The sequence below is a fragment of the Malaya genurostris genome, chromosome 2, assembly GCF_030247185.1.
Source record: "Malaya genurostris strain Urasoe2022 chromosome 2, Malgen_1.1, whole genome shotgun sequence".
In the NCBI taxonomy this organism is placed as follows: domain Eukaryota; kingdom Metazoa; phylum Arthropoda; class Insecta; order Diptera; family Culicidae; genus Malaya; species Malaya genurostris.
This window is the reverse complement of record NC_080571.1, coordinates 45,466,199-45,486,168: the sequence shown is the minus strand read 5'-3', so window position 1 is coordinate 45,486,168 and position 19,970 is coordinate 45,466,199. Positions and strand designations below refer to the sequence as shown.

Sequence of the window (19,970 nt, the reverse complement as noted above, 5' to 3'; positions counted from 1 at the left end):
CGTTAAACTATTGTTGATGAATAGAAGATTTTTTTAGAAAAAAAAATGATGTACTGCCGCATTCTCCCATACACGGAGAACCCTTCGATCATAAAATTGCGATATCGCAGTTTTTGATTTTTGCGATAGTTGATTTAACTAATTTCTTTTTGATTCAACCAATATGGTTGTTGATTTGCATATATTCAAGTAGTTGAAAAATATGTTGTTTTGATTGCTTTCAAATGCCGGAGACAGTTGATAGCAAAACAATAATCGCAATGCAAAATCAACAAATTTTTGCCTTTCTCATATAGAAAGGTTATGCAATCACTTGAAAAACCGACTAGTGAAAATTGTGTCATATACCATTCGACTAAGTTCATCGAGCTGAGCAATGTCTGTGTGTGTGTGTGTGTGTGTGTGTGTGTGTGTGTGTGTGTGTGTGTGTGTGTGTGTGTGTGTGTGTGTGTGTGTGTGTGTGTGTGTGTGTGTGTGTGTGTGTGTGTGTGTGTGTGTGTGTGTGTGTGTGTGTGTGTGTGTGTGTGTGTGTGTGTGTGTGTGTGTGTGTGTGTGTGTGTGTGTGTGTGTGTGTGTGTGTGTGTGTGTGTGTGTGTGTGTGTGTGTGTGTGTGTGTGTGTGTGTGTGTGTGTGTGTGTGTGTGTGTGTGTGTGTATGTATGTGTGTATGTGTCAAATAATCTCACTAGGTTTTCTCGGAGATGGCTGAACCGATTTTGACAAACTTAGATTCAAATGAAAGGTCTCGTGGTCCCATACGGAATTCCTGAATTTCATCCGGATCCGACTTCCGGTTCCGGAGTTATAGGGTAAAGTGTATTACATATTGTACACCGTCACTTAAACCGGCGAAACAAAAAACGTAAAAAATTTTCTAAACTGGTCTCAAAACTACACAAATCGATAGTTATTATCAGTAGGCAACTAAACCAACCGATTCCGGCTATCCTGGTTTCCGGTATCCGGTTCCGGAAGTACCGGAAATAGTGGTTATATATACCAAAATGGATCTCACTCACTTTTCTCAACGATAGTTTGACCGATTTCCACAAACTTAGATTCAAATGAAAAGTCTTGTGGTCTCATACGGAATTCCTGAATTTCATCCGGATCCGACTTCCGGTTCCGGAGTTATAGGGTAAAGTGTGTTCAATATTGTACACCGTCACTTAAACTGGCGGAACAAAAACCGTAAAAAATGATATAAACTGGACTCTAAACCATTATTCCCAATCATAGGGTCAATTGAAAGGTCTTATGGTCCTACCAAAAATTATTGCATATTTTCGGATGCGACAAACATTTAAATCGTAATTTAGAGTGCGTACTAGTAGAGTTTTTATGTCATGTTAGTTGGTGGCTGTTCGAACCGACTTTGATTATACCGGTTCTCGGATTCCGGTGCCGGAAGTGCATATAATAGTGAACCCATTTCGTTTTCTTAAGGATGACTTACTCAATCAAAACACTGTTTTAATCTGTATGTTATGCATGAACAATCTCTTGGTTTCTTTCAAAAATCGAAGAGAAAAATTTTGAATAGAATACCACAATATTATATACATGAGAAAGGCATCATTACACCACTAGGTGGATTAAAACAGGTTTTTAGTTGAAATCTGTTCGCGTCGCTTCAAAATGTCAATGAAAACAACATCGATGGTTAAAGCGCTTGGTGAAATTGTGTTCATTCGATTTGAGAAGTTTATGATATCAAGTGTTTATCTAACAGCGGTGTTTTGATAAAGTTAACCTTGTTTAAGATGTAAAAGATTTGGTGACAAATTAGAAAATGTTAATGAATGGTCATCTCGTAATCTTTCAGGTATGCACAATAATTTTATGCTTCAAATTCGATCATTGAATTACTTCCAGCAGACTGTTTTACTTCCAGCTGTTTGATACCGATGATGATGTTCATGCATTAGCAATAGAACGCTTTTGACATGAATTTAATTTATAAAAGTAACAGGAGCGAAGGGTTTCAACACACACAGAACGCGCTGCGTTTGAATGGCGCGATTGAATTGCCGTAGCAAAATTCTAATTCCCAGCGGTTGATGCACTCAAGCTCATATAAATTGACTAAAATTATCAGTGCATAACTTTAGTTCAACAGTTTGAAGGCATCATCTTTCAATACTCATTCAAGGTAATAATAATATAAAATACTGTTTTCTATTTTAACAACGATATTTATTTCATGAATCTCGATATACCGAACTTATTTCAAATAGATCATGACGTGTATCAGTAAGTATATTTTGATTATTTTCACAAATCAATAACATTGTTCGAGTTGATTCAACTATTTGCAATGTCTACAACAAATAAAACCGATTTATTTTTCAACTAACAGAATTTTGTTTCAATAACAACACCAGTTATTTCAACTAAAATATTTGTTGAAATTGAAAGGTATGTGTCCTCGCTAATTGACAGCATTTTTTTTCAAACAGTTAAATTAGTTGTTTTAACCATCGCACAGTGGGGAAAAACGATCAAAACGCGACTTTGCTCAATAATTTTATAAAAACATGAGCTAATATTTTCAAAGTTAGTATTTCTTATGCAAATTTTTCTGTAGAATCGATTTATGATAGTTAGAAGATCCGCAACATTCACTATCATGCCCGTTTTGCTCCAATTCCTCTTTTTTCTGACTTTACTTTGAAAACTACTGTGAAACTCAGGAAAAAATTCAATTCCACCAATCGAAAGGTATTCTTTACATGCTCATAAGTTAGATAAATGGATTGTTTTTAATAAGATTGACCGCAAACAACTGTATTCTGTTTTACCCCTAGTCACATTCTTCCGTGAAATTACAGAAAAAAAAAGTTGTACTGTTCGGTGTTTGAACCAATTTTGGTTAAACAAGACAGTTCTATCACAGACTAACAGACATGACAGTATGAGTAAATTCTTATAAAAATAATTTTTCGTGATGCACTAGTTCTACCTATATTGTACTGCGCGAACTATTTACTATCTGTACACCCCTTGTGTTATGTACAAGTTTTTTTTTACTATTTGGTTTCCCCTCGTTTGTCAACACCGATCAGCTGCTTGCAGGGATGCCTGATTTCATCAAAATATTTGAAAATGAATAGTCACAACAAATTATTGGATTACGTTGATAATATATTTAACTTTTTCGCGATGTTGGAAGGTAACCATTTATTTGACTCAACGTTGTTCATCTAGACTATTTTTTTATTGTGTTGGTAATTTTCACCCGAAATTAAGTGGCGGCAGACCAGAAGCAAGTAAATATTGTAACAAAACGGGTTCGATTTTGTATTGGGTAGAAGGATGAGAAGTAGGCACAATTATGTATATAGTTTTGGCAATATGTATTAAACCTGTATCCTGCATGAAATTCGCATGGACGTATACAAATCAATACATTACAGGTAATTCTGTATCAATGGCAACTCTGTTGGTAAATGAAAAAAAATAAACACAGTCTAGATGACAGACAGGATGTTTTTGATATTTTGGCGCCATTATGACACATGTGAGTACTGTCCCAAATAAAGGAATACTCGAAATGACCGTTAAAATGATTAAAGAATCTAATTTGAGTGTCCTGTCTGTTAGTCTGTGGTTCTATGTTTCGCATATAACCTCAAATAATAATTTACAGATAGTGTTCATGATCGCATGCTTCGTGCTACATCGTTTTACCCCAATTTTCCGACAAATATAATTTTATGATGAATTCAGATTTACAATCCCGAAGAAGATCCAATATGACCTACCAACACTGGTTCATATTACGTGCAAAACATCTATAATCCAATTAAACACAATGAGAATGACAGCACTAGCCTGTTGAACCCGTTTTACCAAAATTTAATTCATAAGTCGTATTTCTGGTTAAACTTTCTTTCACATACCGAAAGCAGGCTGATTGCGGTTGATGAAAATCGATTGATATTACGAAGAAAGACCTGAAAATTGGGGTAAATCGGGTTAAACAGGCTAGTACTGTCATTCCCCATTGTGTTTAATTGGATCACAGATGTTTTGCACGTATTATGAACCAATATTGATAGATCGCATTGGATCTGCTTTTGGATTGTAGATCATATTTCAACTGAATATTATAACTAGAAAAGAAATGGGGTAAAACGGTGCAACGAGTTTTCTGCTGTCAATAAAATTATATGCAATCGATTTGTTAGACTTTTTTTAAATCGGAAACACTCTATTCGCTCTTCTTCAAGTTCTTCGGTTTCATGTTATATAGTTAAGCTTGAATACAATGCAGTATAAAAAGGGAACTTTCGTGCGGTCCTTCTAAATACATGGAATCGATTTTACTGACCATTTTACACCAAAAAAGTGCTTTGTGGTCAGCTGTATCATGCCTCCAAAAAATTCGTCGCGTTTTTGGTCCATTTTTCCCCACTGTGCATCGTTTCTGCTAATCGAAAAACAAAAATGGCAGTTTAGTTAAAACAACAATCGATTAGTTTTACCAAATTTTAACCAATCGAATTCAGAAAATCAACTAATATTCTGGTCGAAATGGGATCGCGGGTGGTTCCGTGTACTTCATGTTGTGTCTTCGGCTCGACAATACATAACAGTTTATGTTGAGCTATTCGCCCTTATTCTGAATAACGTCGTATCGTTTTTTCCCTCGTATTTCATTTGTATTCCCCATAACGCTAGCAAAATCAAAGGTAGCTATGATTCGATCGAACCACATTCGATCGAAAAATCAATACGTCGTTATTCAGAATAAGGGCGATTATGTCACCCAGCAGTTTTCATACGTCATATGGCATATGTCTTTTTTTGTTGAGGAGTCCTTAAACCTATATTTTTGATGTTGTACTACGTGTTTGTATTCTGCACAGCGCTCAGTGATGCGTTACCATATACAAGTTGTTAAAAACCCAGAATACTTCCCATCAATATATTTAGATCACATTTTCATCTTGAAACACTGAAATTGTTTGTATTCGGAATATGAAATGAAATAAATAATAAAAACGCTTTCTCTCCAATTCCCGAAGAGAAACATTTTTAGCATCAATTGTAATCTACATCTTATTGAAAAAATCTTATTTCACTTTTAAGTAATCTTTTTGTAAGTTTTTGTAAGAATATTTACAAAATATAAAAAATAAATAGAGTCAAGATTGCATGAAACATTCATGAGAATCTTGCAATGCAATCATAAAGCTATGACTCAAAATTGCTTCGATAATACACATCGTGATATTATTTTGAACGAACAATCTATTTAAGACTTAAGATGTTTTATTCATTCAAAATTGCTCTAATTCTTTCATTCTATGTTTAAAATTGATTTTAATTAAACAATACAATTTCTTTGTTCATAATATATTGGCAGGCATGTATATAAGGGTGGGTTTTACGGGTTCAAATCCCTCCCGAAATTAAAAAAAATAATTATATTATGAAAGCTCTTCTCTTCAAATATTTAAGTTAATTATAAAATGCATAGTTTACTGCAAACAACTTAATAACCAAACATTTTTCAAGTAATTATGTACATATTTTCATACGTATGGAAATTAATCATCATGTTCTGAAACCAACTTTCTGGGTACGCGCCTGTATATTGGCATGATTTTCATCTACTTAGCTTTAAATCTGGCGCTTGACGTTTCCTTCTATACAGAATACATTTTGTCAGTTTAATCTACTTAGTCTATGTTTTGCATCTTCAAAATTTGTTTTTTGGTTTTCCTGCACTTCCTCGGATTCTATTTCGCTTGGGAGAGACATATTATGCATAAGACGGAGTATTCAATTGCCGTGTGAAATGCATCATTTTTCCAGAGTGGATTTGGTAAGGCATTAACACAAAAGTCTTCGGTACAGGTTTTGAGAAGAAGATAGAAATATGAATTTCGTTTGTTTTTCACCGAATTTATTCGATTCAAATAAACGGAATTCGGCTGCTGATTGTGCGATAGTGTGTAATAGTGTCATAACAATAAACAGAGAAAGTTAAAAAATACAGTTTCACGATCAGATATGACGTTTTGACCAAAAGGACGAAATTTAGGTCATGATTTTCATTTTGTTATGCGTCCGTCATTCATAGAATCAGAAAGTTGAGGCGTCGTTTACTTGAAGTCTTGCGAAAGTATCATAAACCGAGATCTAGTATATATAGAATAATCGTTTGGTATGATTATATGATTCCCGGTTCCTGGTTCTAACGCAAACCGGCTGGGCGGAACCGTCAGGAAAACAACATAAAGCGAAGAAGAGGCTCCAAAAAAGTTTCGCCAGCGAAAGTACAAAAGTGCTGACTTGTTCCTGCCGCTTTTAGACACTATAACGACTGTGTCATGTGCATGACCAGGCCGCGGCCCAAGCGCGTGGGAGATAAAGTGGATCATAAATAAAATGTTTGGGTGATGTTTGAATATCGTATGCGTGGAGTGTGCTAAAAGCTAGCACTTGGTTTGGCTGTTCCTGGGACCGGCTTTTTCATTTGGGAAACGCAGAAACCAGGCAGATGAAAGATAAAAGTGCTACAGATAAAAGATGCATTAGTATTTCACAATGTGGCAAAAGAGAGCAAATTTCAATTGCTGATTACATTTTGCTTAATTTTAGTTAAATAATATGTGGCCAACATTGCAGTTGCGCTCGGTATTTTGATTTGTTCGAGTCTTTTATTCCCGCCCATCAGTCTATCGATGACACTTAATGTCCAAACAGAATGTTCTGCAGCTGACGGTGCGTCATGGATTGCTGTCTGAAATGTGCGAAGTGACGACGTGACTCTACATCACTAGCAGTCTGTTTGAGAGCCTTCGGTTTACGCAGTGGTGCCGACTGGATGTTATCGCCTACTGTGGTAATAAGCTCTGTGTGAAGGTGCGAGTAACCAAGTGTAGGCGCGCTCTAACTCCACACAATTGTCCTCCGGCGGTGAGACCATGAGGTTCGTTAGTGTCGATCTATGGAGGTGGCCTGACACAGAAAGCTGATATTTTCCCTAGAGGCTTAAAAGTATACTAACTCTGTGGTAGTTTGGGTGGAATTTTGAGTGTACTTTCTATGGAAAATGCAAGTTTTTAATTGTTTTTCAATATATCAGATGTAAAACTTTGCTTTCGTTTTCCGATAGGTGGCTGTACCGGCTGAGGCTGGTCAAAATACATAGATGATAATGCCTTTAAAGTGAGTGTGTACAGTGCCTAAAGAATTGTCATCGCCGTTTCAGTGACAGTTGTTCTTGTTTTCGTATTATTGACGCTCGAAAATGTCGGTTTATGTGCACAATTCTCGCCACTTGTGGGAAGTTTTACTTTTCTGTTACAATTCGAAAAAAAATGCTGCTGAAGCGCATCGAATGCCCTCAGAAACTTATGGTGATGCTGCTCTGAGTAAAAGAACGTGTCGGGAGTGGTTTCAACGTTTTAAAAATGGTGATTTCGATGTCGAAGACAAACGTGGTGGTGGAAGAGAAAAAACCTTCAAAGATGAACAACTAGAAGCATTGCTTGATGAAGATTCGGGCCAAACCCAAGAAGAGCTTGCCGAATCGTCGGGAGTGAGTCAGCAAGCCATTTCAAAACGTCTCAAGGCCCTGGGCATGATTCAGAAAGAAGGAAACTGGGTGCCGTACGAGTTGAAACCGAGGGACATCGAGCGCCGTCTATTTATACGTGAGCAACTGCTTCAAAAACAAAATAGTAAGGGGTTTTTACATCGAATAGTAACCAGTGATGAAAAGTGGGTTCGATACGATAATCCTAAACGCAGAAAATCATGGGGAAAGCCCGGGCATGCTACTTCGTCGAAGGCAAAACCGAATATTCACGGCACCAAGGTTTAATTTGTATTTGGTGGGATCAGCTTGGTGTGCTTTACCGAACGCAACTGATGCGCCTTAGTCGCGCACTAAAAGAAAAGCGGCCACAATATCAAGAGTGACATGACAAAGTCATCCTCCAACACGACAATACTCGGCCTCACGTAGCAAAAGTGGTCAAAAAGTACCTGGAAACGCTGACATAGGAAGTCTTGCTCCATCCGCCGTATTCCCCAGATGTAGCCCCTTCTGACTACCACCTATTCCGTTCGATGGCACACGGCCTGGCAGATCAACATTTTCAATTCTTCGAAGAGTTGGAAAAATGGATTGCTTTATGGATAGCGTCAAAAGAGAACTTCTTTTTACGAACCGGGATCCGAAAATTTCCGGAAAGATGGGAGAAAGTACTTTGAATAATACATCTGTAAGCACTTTTTCGCAATAATGTTTTTAATTAAAAAAACGGCGGAAGCAAAGTTGTATACCTGATATGTTTGTAGAAAACCTAGGCTTCTTTGATAAACATCTAAAAAAAAATTAATTTCGATTGTCATGAGGTTTTTTGATATTTGATTGTTCTATACTAACTGAAGTATTGAAGACCGAAATCTGTATTAGACATAATTTTCAATTTAATGTAACACAAAGTTCCAAAAAATTTTCTCGCATATCAGTATTATATTTGTTTTCGATGAATTTTAAAATAAATTGAACGCATTTTTTTCGACGTTTATCTTTTATGAAACTTTGTGCTACTGCGGTGTGGTACATTGTGATCTGATGCTTCACGCTCCAAGTCCCAGTTGCGTTTTCGTTTTATTTTCAGTTCCCTTGAATTTCAAGCCGTGTAATTTTCACATCACACGTAAAATTCGAATCTATGTGATGAATGTTCTTTTGTTCCAGTTGATCAAATAAAAACTGAACAGATTTTTTCCAACTGTTTAGTATAACCTAAAATGTCAGTAAGTAACCAATTAGTAGAATGAAATGGTTTCATTAATATTATTTTCAGTCATAGTTATCAAAATAAACTCATGGCTTTATAGCTTGGCAATGAAGATTTCAAACTAGTCTACACAGAAAAAAAATTACAATCACATAATTCTACAAACGATACTGCCGCTGCATGAGTTTATATGTATCAATTGTTCATCAAACAGATATGTGCATCTGTGGCTTAGTCGATTAACGGACGTGCATTGTGATCTAATGTTTCTCGGTTCATGACGCACTGTTGCTATCCATTTTGTTCAAGCCGTGTAATTTTCAAATCGTACAATTTTACATGTTCTTGAAAATGAATTGGTGTGAAATACGACGCTCCGTTTATGTTCATCTTATAAGATGTAAAATCACCAGTTTTTCCGAACTGTGCAGGATTGTCTCAATCGGTTGAGCCTTAAACTAGTCATGCACCTAACCGGTTACGTCACTTATACGATTATTCCGCTGGAACGAACCATTTGAACGTGATCTTTGGGCATATCATAGCATTCAAACGAGCTCAGATTTTGTCGAAATCGGTCGTCGAGAAAGTCGATTTTTCGTGAAATTTGTTTCAAGTTTTATTCTTCAGTGTAGTCCCCTAGAGTATATAGAGGGCCCTAGCTCATTTTTAGTGGGTAGTAAACTCAGAATTGACAACAGGTGAGCAATCATTCGCAAATAGTGGGCTACGCTAATTAAAAAAATCTTTCTGAGATAGTCTCTGAGTAAATGTGGAAAACTTTTCAATGAGAAATACAATCCAGAATCAAGCCAATATATTAGTTGTAAGAATAATGTGATTAGTAAATCATTGAATTCTTGTGAGGTTTGTGAGTAAGAAAATGAAAGTGAGAAGATGAATGCTTAAGTGGTGTTACGGCCAAACATTGGTCAAATAAGAATTAGAGTAAATAGTTTAAATGTTTCAATAGAATTCCAAATCATGTCTTTTTTTCAAATTCAATCCAAACAAAATACAGAAAGTAAATTCAGGTACAGGTTCAGAACTCAGAATTAGAATCCAGGTCCACATTCATGATTGAGATATATGCCTCGGATCTCTGTTGAATTTTCAGAATTCGAGTCCAAAATCTTTTTCAAATCCAGAGTTAAGATCCAGAATTCTGCTTCTCGGGTCAGAATTTAGGTTCAGATCCAAAATTTCTCAAGGAATTCAGATCCAGAATCTAGGTCTTGGATAAGAAATCATGTCCAAAACTGAAGTCCAGGGCCATGTTCAGAATTCAGGTCACGGAAATGCATGAATTCTTGTAAGGAGTTCAAGTCTAGTAGAAGAGTCAAGCTTCAGAATTTAGTTTCAGGTTCCAAAACTCTGTCAGGAGTTCCGGTCCTGAATTCAAATCTGGGACCAGGATTTTGGGCCCAGTACCAAAGTTCAAGTCCAGGGTGAGAATTATTTTCCAGAATACAGATTCAGAATCCAGGTTCAGATAGAAACTCTGTCAAGAACTTTGGCCCAGAATCTGGGTCCAAGTTCAGATTTCATATCCATAGGTTAAAAGTTGATGTCCAGCATCTCGTTCCAGAATCCAGGTTCATACTAGGAATTCTGGTCCAGAATCGAAATTCTGGATCTATGTTCAGAATTCAGATTCTGAATTCAGATCTCAAATTCATATTCATAGATTAGATCAAGTTACTCCATTCAGGTCCAGGTTCTGAATCCAAGCAGAGAATAGTGGTTTAAGGTCAGAATATAGATCCAAAGTCAGAATCCAGATACAGAACTCGGATCTAGAAATAAAGTCCTTAATCATGCTACAAAATTTGGGTCTATAATCCAAGTCCAGAGTTCCTGAACCCAGGTTCAGGTTCAGAATCCAAAACCAGGATCAAGTTCCAGGTCCACGATTCTGTTGCATGGCAAATTATCAGAGTAAAAAATCGTGTTTAGAATCCTGAATCCAGGTCCAGAATCCTGCTCCAGACTTAGACTTAAAATCTACGTCAGTAGTTCAAGTCAAGAAACTAGGATCAGGTCTAGAATCCGAATCCATGCTCAGAATCGAAGTGCTGATTTCTGTTTCCGGTTCAGAACTTTTCTGTTAGAATTCTGATTAAAAATCCATGTCCAGATTCAGTATTAAGATCCAGAAAACTTATCGGGTATCCAAAACCAGGGTCCTGGGGCTCAGAGTCCTGGTTTAGAATCTCTGTCAATAATTCAGGTTCTAGTTTTGAATTGAAGAATCCTAGTAAACTCAGGTCCAGAATCCAGTCCGAATTCACAGTCCAAGGGCAAAGTACTGGTCAAGAATCCAGGCACAGAACTCACGTCCACAGTCTAGGTTCAAAGTTCAATTTCAGAAACTCTGTCAAAAGTTCAGAACTCTGGTTCAGAATCCTAGTCCAAGCCAATGTTTCGAAGCCAGGTTCAGGTTCAGAATCACGTTGAGGCCTCTGTCAGGAGTTCAGGTTCACAATCTTGGTCCCGGTCTAGAATCCAGATCCATTTTCCGAATCCAAGTACTGAATTCCGCTTCAATATCTGGATAAAGAATCTCAGTCCAGAATTCAGGTTCAGATTCAGTATTCTGATCCAGAAACCTTGTTCGATAACCAGATCCAGTGTTCAGGACCAGAATATAGATCTAGATATCGCCTAATTATTATTAGTGAGAGAGCTTGCGAGTTTTCCTAACAATCATAAAACCAAATAATAACAAAAGTAATAATCATTCACAACTTTATCACCAAAACTTAATTTCTGTCATTATTTTCTCCGTGGAACCATGGGGCTCGCAAATAAACAGTCTGATTCCAAATGTTTTCGTTTTTGTCTCTTACATAAGTAAATCCAAAACCATAAATGAATCGCTAGATTACTTTTGGGTGAGCACCTGAAAAAAATTCACGGTGTTGTCCACATACGCCACAAGAAAAAACACCAAAGGCAGAACTTTTCTCTTTTACCCAACGAAAAGACAGACTGAAATTGACTGAAGAGATTGAAGACTGATAAAATAAAAAAAAAGAAAAGAAAACGAAATCGAAAACCTAACGTTACAAGCTCTCAGAGACAGTTACAAATCGAATCGTTCTGCCAACTGAAGTACTGTGGATGTGATGATACACAACTCAGAAGGCTTCCCGCTAGAAAAGAACTTGGTATTTGATATTTCTGTTCACGGCCGGTGTGGTTCACAATTTAATCGAACCCTTGTGGTCCAATTTCGCATGTAAATACTTATCGATAGTTAGATTTCGTTGTGATTCTATTGATTTCTATTATGCTTACCCAATGTTTGATCGATAGGATCCTAAATTAACCATTGATTTGTAGCGCGTTAACTGTAAAATTATGATTCGTTTGCCGGAGAATTTTGATTCTTTTTTCTACTTGGTGGGCAGTAGAAAGAATAATATATTCAAAATGGGATATATAAGATAAGTTTGGGAACCACTGATCTAGAGTGATACACTTGACCCAACGGTCCTCCAACATTTTGATGTCCTTTGATAAAAAAATGATTTGTCAAGACCTTTAAAATAGGCTTCCGTTCCTGAAATGACCTCAGTATTCGACGAAAATTTTTTTCTCTGAAGAAACCTTTTCAGGTTTGGTAAAAGATAATAGTCGCTGGGAGCCAGGTCTGGAGAATACGGGGGATGGTGTACAAATCCGTATCACAAATCATTCAGTTTCTCCGTTTTATCAGGACACGAAACTCGTCTTTTCCATAGCTTGATGAAAACTAGAACTCGTCTGACACGATCAGCTGTTACGCAAACACAAAAATATACACGGTTCGAAACTCTGCACGTCTTTTCTGTGGGAAGCCCGGGACTTTTAACTCCATGTAGTTTTGTCGGTTACGTTACTTATGCGATTATTTCTCTAAAAGTGGATGTGTTCGTCGTGAAACGTTTTAACTTATCGAAACCACTAGTGGGTTTCAAACGAGTCTAAGATTTTAGAAATCGATTTCTGGCATTCCAATTAAGCGGATAAAATAAATTACAATTTTTTGGTTATGCCATTAGTATACTTGTACTTCCAGAATCGGAGAAGCCTTTGAAATGTGATAACTTTGAACTCGTTGGAAATGCTTCCCCTCCGGTATGAATCAGCACTAGGACAACAGACATGCCCCAAGAAAAAGTGAAATTACGGGTCATAATTTTAACACCGTGACCGAGAAAAATATCGTTGGCAAATTTCGTAACAGCTCGCAGTTGTTTCTCGCCTGCATGACATCTCATTGTGTGCGTTACCAATTGTGTCATTGCGGTGGACGGCTGGCTTGGAGATTCTTATTTCGTGAAACCAATAAATTAGCATTATCCTTAATATTTCATCTTGTCCACCGGTCCCATCCACAGGACCAGGTGTCGTACGCAAAACCTCGATCGGCTTTAATCAACAGCCGCATTTGTTCTGTCTGACCTTGTGCTCGTACGAAAGCCTGAGTTTCGATGTCGGGAATAAATATGCAAATGACTGGTTCCGCGCGCGCTCTCTCTCTTTCCCTCTCTCTTTCTACTGGTGACATCGAAGATGGACGGCCGGAGAAGGAACCTAGAACCATTAGTCATTCGGTACACACATCTTGGGATTAATATCTTCTCATCAACATGGGCATTGTGGTAGCTGACAATGTGCCCAATGCGGTATTTTGAAATCGAACGTGAACAAAACCGGACGGTCAGGGTTCGATTGAAACACTGTAAGAAATAAGCACTCTTTTCTTGATAACCTACGACGAAAGTCGTAATAAATCATTGCACAAAAATGTCCAATTCCATTTATTCGCTGAGGTAAAATTTTCAACTCACTGTAAACAAAACAAATAGCGTTCTGAAGATGGCAATGATTAAAAATGTCAAATTTTATGTTTCCATAAATTCACAAATCCACCGGGTAACACTTAGTGTATAAGTAACAACCTACATAGCAAAACTCAAAGTTATAAGGTTCTAGTAAAAGACGGCATTCAAGTTCTGTGAATACACACTTCGGAAAAACTATGTGATTCTGCATCTTATAATATGCACATAAATGGAGTGTCGCAGTTCACGAAAATTTACTTGCAAGAACATGTTACATTGTGAGATTGGAATATTCCATGACTTGAAATTCATTGAAATAAAAAAAAAGTTGATCGCGTAAGCGGTGGTTTGAACCGAGAATCATTGAATCGCAATCTGCGTCCACTAATCGACTGAGCCACAGAAACACGCATCTGCTTGGCTGGTAAATGGTGCATATAAAATCATTCAATTGCTTTCAGTCGTTTTTGTTACATTTATTATCCTCATTAGTTTTTCTGATCGCTGTTGAAGCAATGAAAGTATTTCTGCTTAGTGTACATGGAACTCATATGTTGAGGTGAACAAACTAAAATTTTAGTCAAAATAATTTAATACTAATCAAACGGGAATAAAAAAAATAACATGCGAAAGCTACTATGCAATGAAAACTGCGAAAACAGGACTTGAGTCCGTAGATAATTTCTAACCAGGGAAATTCTTTTGCCAATCAAAGTACCCTGCATATGAAAACACATGAAGGCAGTCTAATTGACTAGAAGAACCAAACATTGTTCGCTTTACTTGGCCGCCACAGCATTCAATTATAGTCATATCTCTATGGAAACGCATTCAACAGAAAACAATATAGCTTTCCATAGGCTAAAACAACATAATGTTCCATAGGCTCTACGTCTTAGCTAGACTTCAATGATATGATAGAATATTATACTATTGAGAGTCGTCTAGATGACGTTGCACAGTGGGGAAAAAACCAGTAAACCCGCAAAGAAATTGGGAACCGTGGAAAAAGGCTACAAACAAAAATGTGTCTTATGTAAACAAATCCAAGAAAATCAATGAAATAGTTTTTAATGGCCGCACGAATCGCCATCCTGCTCGTTTTACCCCAAATGTCCAGCAGTTTTAGGGCTTTCTGTAGTATTCGTTCTTAAATTTCAGCAAAATAGTCATCAAAACGTTTTGTGCGGCCAGTGTAGGTTCTTCCATTCGGTTCTACAGACTTTTTTCTATAAGATAAGCTAGATTTAGTAAACTTCCAATAAGTTTTACCATGATTTAAGACCGATTTACAATAAAATACCATAAAATGGAGGAAATGGGGTAAAAAAGTCACCAAAACGTTTCGTGCGGCCAGTGTGGGTTCTTCTAATCGATTCTCCAGACTTTTTTACATGAAAGTAGGCCATTCCAGAATACCGCACTCGACTTCTTTTCAAGTTACAGAGCGAATGTTATAGGAAATCCCAAAACTGCTGTAAATTTGGGGTAAAACGAGCAGGATTGCGATTCGTGTGGCCATTGTAAACCATTCCATTGAATTCCTTGGACATTTTTATATAAGAAACGCCCTAGTTTGTTAACCTATCTCAATTAGTTCATGAGTTACAGAATTCTTCGCGGGTTTTCATAGATTTTTCCCACTGTGCGTTGGTCCGACCGGTTGACCGCTCCCTTCGGTCCGTGTGGGTCCGCGGGAAACACCCCCGGGTGATAGAGACCCGGCGAGTGACCCACATGATCGTCATTGACAGGCGCAGCCCTCCGTGAGTGACGATGGCGAATTTTACGGAATCTGATTATTTTGAACGACAGTTTGTTGTACGGACGGTTCTCTGATGACCATCCATCATGCTGGTGCTGGTGTCTACTGTCGTGAAATGAGACTAGAGCAGTCTCATTCACTTGTTAGATACTGTACTGTGTTTCAAGCAGAATTCTACGCGATTTTGTGTGGGATACAGTCGGCACTTCAGCAGAGAATCTGTGTTAATTCTGGTATTACTGGAAATGAATGGGCTGGTGAGTTGGCTAGTGCTGGTGCAACGGATGATTTCGTTGGTTCTGAACCAGCTTTACCACATTCAACTAGTTGGATAAAGAACAAGATTCGTTCTTGGGCTGCATCCAAACATGCCAGCTACTGGCGCAGCTTGCAAACTTGCATTTTTCAGAGATTTGAATCTGAAAATGTCTACTGCATTTATCCAAGCATCATTGCAGTATTCTGGTCAGAGCGCTGACTGGACATTGTAAATTCAATTATCACATGACTACTATTCAGCGTGCGTAGTATTATTCGTAAAATTTGTGTGAATGCGATCACGGTACTTCATAAGGAGTGTATCGAAAATAAGCTATCTACATACATTTTTGTTGTACGCATGTATTTGTGATGGTTTTTTATGCTCAGATCACATCATGCTGTGGCTGTCAACTTTCGTTCTTTTACTTGTTTGTGCGGTTGAGATTTCGCGTATTGAAAAGGAAATGATAATTAATGTTCTGGACACTCAATACGTGATTTGGCCAAAAAAGCAGGAACGAGTGTCGGAATGATCCAGTGTATCAAGCGGAGAAATCACCTGTAGACCTACAGGAAGCAGAAAATCTCGAAACAAAGTGTAGAACAGAAGAAGCGAGCAGCAACAAGGGCCCGGAAATTGTATTCGCGTCTTTTGCAGTGTTTTGATGGACGATGAGACTTATTTAAAGGAGGACTCAAAAACCCTTCCAGGTCCACAATACTTTATTGTCGTCGTTGGGAAGGATGTGAGCGATGCGGACAGGTCGATTCAAGTGGAGAAATTCGGTCGAAAGGTACTGGTATGGCAAGCAATATGTTCCTGTGGTTTGAAGCAGAGGTGGAAATAAGGCCATTTTGCGCACGAAAATGTGAATCAAGATTTCCGATTGTGATTCAAAAAACCGAATCGTGAATTAAGAAATTCGGTAACTTGCGATTATTTTTTAAATTTTGGGAACACAGAGTAGCAGCGAACCTTATGCATACGCGCTCTTTTTATTGCGCTGAGACAAATTTGTTCTCATTCTCAGAAGACAACCATGCGCAGGCGAAGAACTTTCGCTGCTCTCACAAAAACTCGTTCGCGCATATATGTACCGCGACATAAATGAATGTACAACGCTTCGTACGTACGAGGTTCGAGTGCTCCAGTCGCATGAGAATATGCATCGCAACTTGTGGTAATTAACTCTCCGATAAGTCCCCGACTACAAAGTAACATTTATACAATTGTGTTATAATTTTAAACCCTACATTTTTGGCAGTTTTGTTTTCTATTTGCTGTTTGATATGAATTTTTATTTATAGAAGTAACAGGAGCGTAGCATTTGAATGGTGCGTTTGAATTGGTGCAGTAAAATCCTGCACTCCTGTTACTTTTGTGTATGATATTCAAGCTAAATTGGGTAATATTATTCAGCTGCGTATCACACTTTGTGATTGGACATGTTTTTCTTATCATTATAATTATTATTCATCGCATTATGTATGTTAATATTGATAGCTGCTTAAATTGATGATATTACTCCATCACGACGGTATTACTGAATAAATTTCAAATACATCACGAAGCATAGAATTTCGATGCGACGGCAAAATAAACTCACCTAACGAGCCTAAAATTATTGATATCGGATAATCCATATCTATATCTGAGAAATTTGAGCGGTAATCGGTTTTGACGTTTACGTCACTTATACCATTATATTACCAGAATCGTTAGTGACAGCCATTTGAACTTCAAACCTGTTTATTGAACACAAAGTTGCATTAAAACGAGCCTAACTTAGTTAAAGTGTTGATTCCGAATCAGACAGTGATCCTGATAACGATGAAGACGTTTTTAAACTCTAAGTAAAACCAAAATTTATCTTATCAAAAATCATTCGTTTCAAAATGCATTGAAATATCTACAATAAATATGTGATATGAAAAGATAATACTGAACATTTTAATTAACTGTGAATCTTTAAATTTGCTTATTTCTATCCCTGGTTTGAAGTCAACCATTTTTTACACTACCGGAACTATAAATGCAGAAATCTATCGATCTGAGTGTCTCCAGAAGAGATTGCTGCCTTTATATAAGAAGTATAGTACATCTCCACTGTTTTGGCCGGATTTAGCGTCGGCTCACTATACCAAAAGCACTCTCAATTGGCTTGCGGAAAAGGGTATAAATTTCGTTGAAAAAAAAAATCAATCCATCAAATTGCCGTCAGCTTCGACCCATCGAACGTTACTGGGGTCTTCAAGAAGACTGGTAAGGCAGCTGGGAGCATACAGGAGTTCAAAAAAAGTTGGGCTCAAGTGTCCAAAAAATGCGATGCAACACTTGTCCGGATCTTGATGAAGAGCGTTCGATCAAAAGTTCGAAAATTCGTGAAGGAATAACTTAAATTTCATCCGGTCTTCATTATGCTCAAGGTTAACCTCGTACAATAAAGGATCCATTATTAGTTTGAATAAAACGTCGTTTTTTATCATAATTTGAAAGAGAAATTTGTGGATAGCTTATTTTCGATACACTCCTTATCATCTGATATGTAACTGTTCCGCATTGACGAAAGTACGTATCCGGGTTTTTGGTTCTCCATGCATGGCCGAGTATGTGTATGCGGAGCTAAAATTAAAAGATATCGTTTCTCACCAAATGTGGTAAGGAGCTATAGGGGGCTCACGGTTCTTCCTGGAGTGAATGAATCCTTTCTGCATTGACCTTAAATAGGTTTTAGCAGATTAGCAGATTTTAGCACCCTTATGAGGTGCCGAATTTATTTCTGTTCTTAAATGTTGCGAATCGTTCTGATTTTTTCAGCAGCACGCTTTAGTAAAATAGCTAAACCCTCTCGGGGGTAGATGGTATTATTAAATGTGCATTTCGAAACCTGTAGATCGCTTGAAGATTTGTACTTGATTTGTGCTGTTTTCCCACCACACCCACTGTACATTTCCCTTCCATGTTCCTTTTATCCTTCCCTTCCCATCAGGAAAACGACGAGAAGCCACGGCAAGGCACAAATCTCCAAATAACTAGGGGAACGTGCCATTTGAGCCAATTAGTTCTGATTCCTGGGCAGACGTTCCCATCTGAGTTCCGAAATTATGTTTTTGATCGCTTTTGTTGTGTGTGCGAGGGCGTTGTCTTGCTGCCAAGATCCTGGAAGGATTCTTAGTGTCAGTAAGGTCAATAGTACATGCAATGCAATGCAATGATTCTGTACACCGAGAATCGGCTGCGAAGTCTGTTGAAACAGAAATTCCACAAAAGGAATGTAATACCAAGACTTTGCTTGTTAGTTTTTGCAGTTTTCCCTGGTTTGAGAAGCTCAAGCGGGTAGGTTTTGCAGTTGATGTTGATGGGTGACCAGGGTCGACTAATGATTTTCTGTGCTTGGAATTTCCAAAAAAAAAAAAACAAATCCATTTATCATCTTCCGTCACAAACCGGTGTCAATTTTTTTTGTTTAATGCTGAGAAACAAAAAAAATCGCTCGCCGTTTTTCGATTTAGTCTATCATTCAGCCCATTTCTTACCTTTTGAATCTTTCCCATGACGTCAGAAATGTTTTCGAGTATGGGTATTGTCTTCATCAGAGCTAATAAAAGTCATTTTCATTGACTCAAAATAGACGAAAATGACGAGAAATTACTGTCACTCTCAGAGAACGAAATCCATGTCCAGTCAATGACATAAGCGGGAGAGTAGTTTCAAAAATGTGTTTTATCTTTCATTTGCCCTTTCAGTCATTTGCAGTTTTCAGTGAAAATCCTATAGTATGCAGTATCGATATTCAACCGAAGCTGTGAGAATCGAATATGACAGAAAAAGGTTTCACAATAACTTTTACCTGTTGGTGCTCGAATTTGTAGTAGTTTTGGTTTCTGGGATGTAATTACTTCGATTTGTCATATTTTAGTCACTATTTATAGCCAAGCGTCACAGATTTTCAATACATCGATGAAAAAATGAGAATTGAAATTCTGATGATGCTACCTGAAGACGTTAATTTGGTTTCGTCTTGTCATAGAGGAAAGAGTGACGTTGGCAATTATTCTCTCTCATTTTTTCAGTGAGAAACGAAAATTCTTCGTCTCTCTTCGTTTGTTCTGGAGTCGGTCATTTACGAATGAGACAGTAAAATATTGAAAATGACGCTGGTCTTCAACAATCCTTGCATTTTAGCATCTTCAAATTTTTTGGTTTGACCTTTCTTTCACATTGAGTCGCTTAAACCAACGTTCACAAATCGCGATCTATAGAGCATGTTCCTCAAAAGCTTCAACAAGAATACAATGAGATTCAGTTACATTTTTTTAAAACAAAGAAACGAATTAACACTTT

At 37.5% G+C, this 19,970-nt stretch overlaps 1 protein-coding gene across 2 annotated transcripts in view; it reads left to right on the top strand.

The window, feature by feature from the left end:
* LOC131429877 (A disintegrin and metalloproteinase with thrombospondin motifs 9) overlaps positions 1-19,970 on the top strand; it is a 589,623-nt gene that overhangs the window by 13,528 nt on the left and 556,125 nt on the right. The window lies entirely within an intron of this gene.